The 7,458-nt window shown below is 36.2% G+C and overlaps 1 long non-coding RNA gene and 1 other non-coding gene across 2 annotated transcripts; both read right to left on the reverse strand.

The window, feature by feature from the left end:
• Window positions 1–785: 785 nt before the first annotated feature.
• LOC148292314 (uncharacterized) lies at window positions 786–3,717 on the reverse strand. The gene is made up of 5 exons (XR_015826480.1): window positions 3,343–3,717; window positions 2,366–2,447; window positions 2,200–2,289; window positions 2,008–2,087; window positions 786–966 (listed from the first exon to the last, which is right to left on the reverse strand). It is a non-coding gene; the product is annotated as an uncharacterized LOC148292314 (long non-coding RNA).
• Window positions 3,718–6,833: 3,116 nt separating this feature from the next.
• Window positions 6,834–6,940, reverse strand: LOC148292315 (small nucleolar RNA R71). The gene has a single exon (XR_015827203.1). It is a non-coding gene; the product is annotated as a small nucleolar RNA R71 (small nucleolar RNA).
• Window positions 6,941–7,458: the final 518 nt, after the last annotated feature.

Below are 7,458 nucleotides of genomic sequence, written 5' to 3' on the forward strand. Positions count from 1 at the left end.
TTACCAAAATGCAAGGCAACAAATATCATGCCATTTGCATTACAATTAATAAATTATATCTAATGTTTTTCAAATGAGTCACAAACTTTTCAACATCAACAATATGCCCAACATTAAAGAAGAGAATTGCATATATAGTACGTGAAATATGTTCAAATTTCTCGAAGGTCTTTGTACTTGGTTGTATAAAATGGGTCATTCAGGGTTTGTAATCTTGGTGCAAAAACGTGTAAATTGGAACTCAAATCTTGTAATCCACGAGATTAAGGATCCATTTTACATGTTTATGGAACGCTTATATCCAAAAAATTGTAGTTTATGAATGCACTTTATAAGTTTATGGAACCTTGACGTTCAAGTAATTGTAAAAAGGGTCTTTGATATTGTAAACCGTTGTGTTTACAAGAATAAGGACCACATTTACTTCTCCAATGTCCATCCTTACCTCAAAGAAACTAAAGTGTTAGTTCATAGAACACTAAATAATGCTTTGGTTTGTTTAGAAACAAACAAAAGCTTTTGTTTGATTTTTTTTTTTTTTTTTGAAGTGTCAAAATTATATATATTTTTTAAAAAGACTGTCAATAACATGGCAACATGCATACACTAATCTCAAAATACAACTTTATGGTACAATGCCCATTCAAAATGCTAATGAGACGATTGTTTCAATTGGCACATAAACTATGATATAACAGTCAAATTTACTTTAAAAGCTTATTCTCAATGGTACTATATCCTCATCAAAGCCAACATAAACTTCATTCATCTAATTGAAAGTATTGTTCAATACATTCACTTTACATAACCAATAATTATAAATCTAAAATCTCAAGTCATTATGTATATAATATAAAAAATACAATCTCTAGATACAAATGAAAATATTACAAATTCAAGTAGCCAAATAAATAGACTCCAAAATAGTATATTAGTCTTGTACTTGGCCTAATTCTTTACCCCAACCTGAAAAACAATCACAAAACTATAAATAAAATGAATGGGAAACATAAAGCCATGTGTTAATATGAAAACAATTACAAAGACATCATTGTAAACAAAAAAAGAACAAACCTACAACATAATTAATTTGAATAACAGAAAGTAATATGCCAATTTGGGGTAGATATTTGTTCTTTTCTTTTTTCTTTTTTCTACTTTTTTGGATTGTATAACGATCATCAATCTTATAGGCTTTGAATATCAAACAAAAAGTGCAAAGAAAGCAGCCAAAAGTTGGGACCAACTTCAACCATTATCTCCAAGGCCATGTACAATTGCCACTCAAGCAGTCTGTTTTTGCAAATTGAAAATGCAATTATGTGGTTTTTGTTTGTCGATTGCCAACTTGACATGGCTGAAGACTAGGACTTTCCCTCGTCACTCTCGTCTTCAATTCAGCCCCATGCCTTACGTCAAGCTCATACTTCCTTTATTTTGCGACAACATAGCCACCTTATGTTGCCAATTGACAAACATGCACTATGTAATTGTTAATCTTTTTTTTTTTTTGAAAAGAAACAAGTATGTTAAAACAATAAAATTTAGTGCTTTTAACCATTCTAATCACACAAAACCTAAGGGAACTATTATTAAAAATATATATAAATATTAACATACCAATTAACTTTTACTTTCATTGCAAGTGTTAATATCTTAGTCACAAGTAATAACAAACATTTATGAACATGCGGTAATTGAAATGCAATTGAATTTACAAAATCCAATTGGCAGACAAAAAGCAGGTAATTGAATATGTGAAATCTAATTTCTCTGGGCATATATGAAGCAAATCCTACAAAATTCTCACCCAATAACAAGGATTTTTCTTTTTCGATAACAAAAATATTAGATTAGCAGAAAGTCAACACCTTTTTTTCTTTTCAAAACCATGTATACAAATAGCAAGCTAAAAAAACCTTAGCAAAACATTAAGAAATAATTTTCTTTTCTTCTTTTGGTGTGAACCAAATATTTCATAATTGAAAAATACATAAGAAATCTTACTTTTTTGTCATTACATAAGCAATCTTACTAAGTTGTTAATCATCCTCGTTGTCCTTTCGGTTCAAGCACCAGTAGAGGCTCTGCAACACCAACACCCACCAACTTGTTAAATACAAAATTAATTATACTAATTCATATTAAGGGCTAATTAAAGAAAGTAATCTTGATGGAAGAGAAAGACATAAAATTGACCTGCCAAATGGTCCAATGGAACAAACTCTTTGGGGTTGCAATGGTGAGGGAGAGAGATACACGCTTATGATGTGGCATGAGGAATTCTGGCTGAATGTGCGGTCAAATATAGTTCAGAAGAGCTTAAAACACAAAAAAAGAGGAAAAGAAAGTACTCACAACCTACCTTTTCCAACAATAATCCATGATTAGAATAATGAGGAAGGGTCAGATGACACTAATATGCGCAGCTCAGCTCAACTTTGCCTCTGCAATCAAATCAGACCATGCTTTTGGGTAATTTCCTTTCCTTATAAACATACAAGGAATTGACAAAACAGAACAAATTATGCTATAATTGTTATGAAAAATTCTAATTCTAACACATGCAGGTGTGATCTGAGGGTGTTAAGTGCTGCAAATGAATTTTTCATACTGAAGCATCATGGGCTAATGGATTGTTTATCAGAAATCAACACCAACCCATGCATTATTGATGAACAGGGCAGGCTTAGAATCTTACCCTACCATGATTTCCACTCATCTTCTTATGGCTGTACCATTTGCCCTCCCAGCATGTGCAAGGTGATTAAACTAAACTAATTGTATATATTTAGCTACCCCAAAATCAAAATCACAAATTTAATTATATTGGTTTAGTATGTTTGTGGGGTTTCTTTTGTTACAGGGTCTAATACTGGAAAAGATTCAAGCTTCTGTTGCAACAGATGGGAAGAAACATAAATAGTTAATCTATGTTGGGGATGGAGCTCCTGATTTTTGTGCAGGTTTGAAGCTCGACGAAGGAGATTTTCTGATGCCAAGGAGGGATTTTCCTATCTAGGACTTAATTTCTGCCAATCCATTGTTTACTAAGGCCAAAAGTTACGAATGGAATGAGTGTGATGAGCTCTGGGCTGTCTTGCTCAACATAGTTAATACATTCTTCACTGAAATGGGGTTGTCTTGCTAAACTCAGATGGGGTTCTCTTGCTTTTTCATTCAAGTACTCTATCCTAATTTGAGGATTTTAAAGTGAGGTTGATCATAAGCCCACTAACCCTAACCCCAAATCAATTGATTAAAAGTTAGCTCCAAAACTGAAGAACCCTAAATTGACCCATAGAAGCATAACTAGAGAGAAAGAGGAAGGAAAAGACTCACCTGATGACAGATCGATTTCCAGAGCACAGAGAATGATGAAGCAAATAGATAGAGACGGAGAGTGAGAGCAAGAGGGAGCGAGAGCGAGAGAGTGACTTCAAGATCGACAAATTGATATCCAATAGTTGCCGTTGTTCGAACCAAGAAGCCCAACTGAAGAAGAGAGAGCAACAATGGAACAAAGACTGACAACGCCAAGAAGAAGAAGAGAGAGGCGAGTCGCAGGAGTCTCTGAGCATTCTTGCTTTTGTTTTGTTATTGTTTCAGATTTCTTTATTTTCTATTGTTTTTGTTTTGGTTTTCTTTTACCTGGAGCAACCCATTTAACCGGTCACTTACTATCAACGGTGTAGATTACCCCACATCCCACAATAGCTTATCCAATGGTTTATAATAGTGGCGCATCCATGCGCAGGGCGCACCGTAGAATTTTAATTCCACACTTCAGACCTTGAATCAAGGCACGGCTCCTTGGGTTTAGTAAACAGACAAAACATGGCTTTTGTTGATTCATTTGCTGGCTGTGTCTTGCACGGCTCCTTGGCTGAATTGCTTAGGACATTATCCTTGTGGTTTGAGCAGTCCTCTTTCATGGGGTGCTTCTAATTATTGAGTTTCCTCCTTTCTTGAAACTTGTCTTCCACATGGGCTGCTTCTCTCTTTTATTCCCAACGGTTACATGAGCTTGGTTTAACTTTGTTTAATCTTTCCTTGTGCTCATTGTATGGGTAGTTTACTTTTAACCGTTTGTTTTTATCATTGGGCAGTCCACTGTTAAGCTCATAATTTCATACATATACATGCCCAATTTACTTACTTCTTTTGCTTAGTTCCTATAATTCTAAGTTATTTCCCTCCCTTTGTGTGTTTTGTAGGCCAATAGAGCAAGAGAGCATAATTCATGCAATTCAAGCATGTTAAGGCCTAATTTGGATGAATGGAAGAAGAGCTTAAAAGACAAACTCATTTTGGCTACAGCCCCCTGCCAGTCCAGTTCCGTAGGTCATATTGTAAGCTTTGTTTCAGCAACCTACACAGCTCGGATGAGGCAGCATTCTTCATGCAAGTTGTTCTAATGGGTGTGTACTATAACATATCCAAAATTCAGCCCCATTGGATAAATATGGAGTCTGTTACCTAGCAAACACAGAGCCATGCTCAGGATGGATTTTATCAGCGCGCAAAATGAGTTAGCAATTTGTTTTGGCCTTAACTTCCTCCTCCGACCTTGGATTGGCCCAAATGACATATGGCTGGAAAGAAGACATTCTGAACTTCAATTTGGAGTGCTTAAAGTCCTAATTTTATTAAGAGAAGCCCAAGTTGTAAGCCCTTGAAGTTGCTGGTTATGCTGACCTCAGCATGTGCTGGTTGGATGCTTGGTCATGGTGAGCTAGGTATGAGCTATCATTTCTGGTTGGAAGCTTGGTCATGGTGACATGAAGATGAGCTAGGGCTGCTGGTGGGATCTATTGGTGAAGTGCATCAACCAATTCAGATTTTATAATGCAAGTGTTGTATGCATTAGTGAAGTGCATCAACCAATTCATCTTTTATAATGCAAGTGTTGTATGCATTAGCCATATTGAATTCAGATTTGTCACTCCCCTCTCCCTATAAATACCACATCCATTCCACATTCAAGACACAACAAATCCTGAGATTCACAACCCCCACAATTCACTCCAACCATCCTCAAACACTCTCAAAATCCCAAACACTCCAACAATCACCAAAACAACTCCAGCAAACCTCTCTTCCATTTCCCTACGAATTTCATCTTCCTTAGCCATCACCACTCACTCAAACTCATCCCAAATCACCTCCATATCCTTCATACATCTTTCTAGAAGTGGGGAAGCTCTTGGAGAAGCATTAGAAGTGGAGAAGCACTTGGAGAAGCCTTGGACACCACAAGAACTTCAGAAAAAGGGTTTTTCTACTCTTATTGTATTCATTATGTTTTCTCATTTCTGTTCAAGTCTCTTTTCCATTATGAGTAGCTAAATCCATAACTAGGGCTTCGATGTAACCTAACATGAATATTCTGGGTTTATAAGTTTGGAGTTTCAAGTTTGATTCATGATTCATGTTCTTATTCATTATGCTTATAAGTTAACATGCTTGTTTGAATGATTGATCACCATTAGAACTTGTTTGTTAACTATCTTGGTTTGAATTAAGAGTATACACCATGCTTTAATTCGAATTGAACTATGAATAGGAAGAGTATGTATGGACATTCGACAACAGGGATTAGATACATACTTGGTTGTTTAAAATGTTCTTCTATGCTTAATGGGTTCCTAATGCTTAATTTTAGGTTAGACAACAAATGATCAAATTAGGGAATTAGGAACACAAGGTTAGGACCAAACACCATGGCCTAATCATACTTTAGCTAGAATCAATCTTTGAATCTGAATTAGACTTGTTACTTGAATCTTTATAACCCAGAATTGAATTGTTATGGTGATTCGAATGCCCTAGTCTCAAAATCTGTTTTCCAACTCTTAAAACCACTCTTTGTTACATTTGTTTACTTGTTTTTGTTTGCAATTTCATTTTGCTTCTTTTGTTCAACAATCACAACCACTCTTGTTTTAAATTCTGTTTTAGACATAACCTCCTACTTTCTTGAATTTGGTAATCTAAGTACATAACTAGTTTTAACTTCTCAGTCTTCGTGGGTACGACCTCGTACTTGTCTTGCTATACTACTAATTGCCCCGTACAATTGCGAGTTAACATAATATTAACAACAAATTTTGGCGCCGTTGCCGGGGACTGAACGAAAGTTCTTCCCTGGTTATGTGCCCAAGGTTACCCTATTCTTTTTAGTGTTTCTAATTAATCTAATTTTCTGTTTCAGGTAGTTTATGTCTAAAAATCCATTACTTGAACAAGTGAGGTCTTCGTTCCAACGTTCTAGATCTTTGAACGCAGGACCATCATTGCAACCCAGACGAGTGACCTCTGAAATTCAGAATCGTCTAGAAAGGGAGTTGTCAACTGCAAAAGAGCAAGCTCTTGCTACATTTACAAGTCTTGCTCTCCACACTGAACTTCCCGGTTCTTCACTTTCAAATTCGGAAGCAAGTTCAGACCAAGAAGAAGAAGAAATGATGGCTGCCATTGAGTTCATGGGAGAACTTGATATCCCAACAATTCCAGCATCTCCTTCAAGCATTTTGCTGCCCACTGTAGCTCGAAATTATGAGCTTAAATCTTCTCATCTTAATATGCTGCCTTCCTTTTATGGTTTACCTAATGAAGATCCATTGACTCATATAAAGGATATTTTTAATGTTGTGAGTTCTTTTCCCTTGACAGGTGTGACAGAAGATCAACTTCGAATGAGAGTGTTTCCATACACTTTAAAGGATAAGGCGAAGTATTGGTTGAATTCTTTGAAGCCTGGTTCACTCACTACATGGTCTGCCATTCAAAAGAAGTTCCTGGAAAAATACTTCTCCACGCAAAAGACCGACATGCTTAGGGACAAGATCTTGTTATTTGCACAGCAAGATGATGAATCGTTTTGTGAAGCATGGGAGAAATTCAATGGGTTGCTCAACCAATGTCCTCATCATGGGATTCCATTGAAGCTTCAAATGCGTATGTTTTATAAAGGACTAACCCCTTCTAGTCATAATATAGTCACCAATTTTGCAGGTGGTTCTTTTAAAACCAAAACTCCAGAAGAAACGTACGAACTCTTTGAGGAGATAGCAATGGAGACCCAACATACGGATACAAGAGGTAAACGTGTTATTAGTGGTTCTAATGATGCTTCTAGTGTGCAGATTTCAAAACTGGAACAAAAGCTAGATGCTCTTCTTGCATTAAACTCAAGAAGCCCTCCGAAGGAAGTGTGTAGCATTTGTGAATCTCATGACCATGCTACCACAGCTTGTCCACTTGGGGCTGGATATCCAGAATTTGTGCAAGAGCAAGCTAAGTTGGTAAATTCCTACAACCAAGGTCCAAGAAATGATCCATACTCTCAAAGTTATAATCCAGGTTGGAGGAATCATCCAAACTTTTCATGGAGAAATACCCAGAATCAAGCAAATCCCCCTTCATTCCAAAGGCCACAACAATCATCATCATCAT

This window comes from Prunus avium, chromosome 8 (genome assembly GCF_965620075.1).
Source record: "Prunus avium chromosome 8, drPruAviu1.hap1.1, whole genome shotgun sequence".
Classification (NCBI taxonomy): Eukaryota; Viridiplantae; Streptophyta; class Magnoliopsida; order Rosales; family Rosaceae; genus Prunus; species Prunus avium.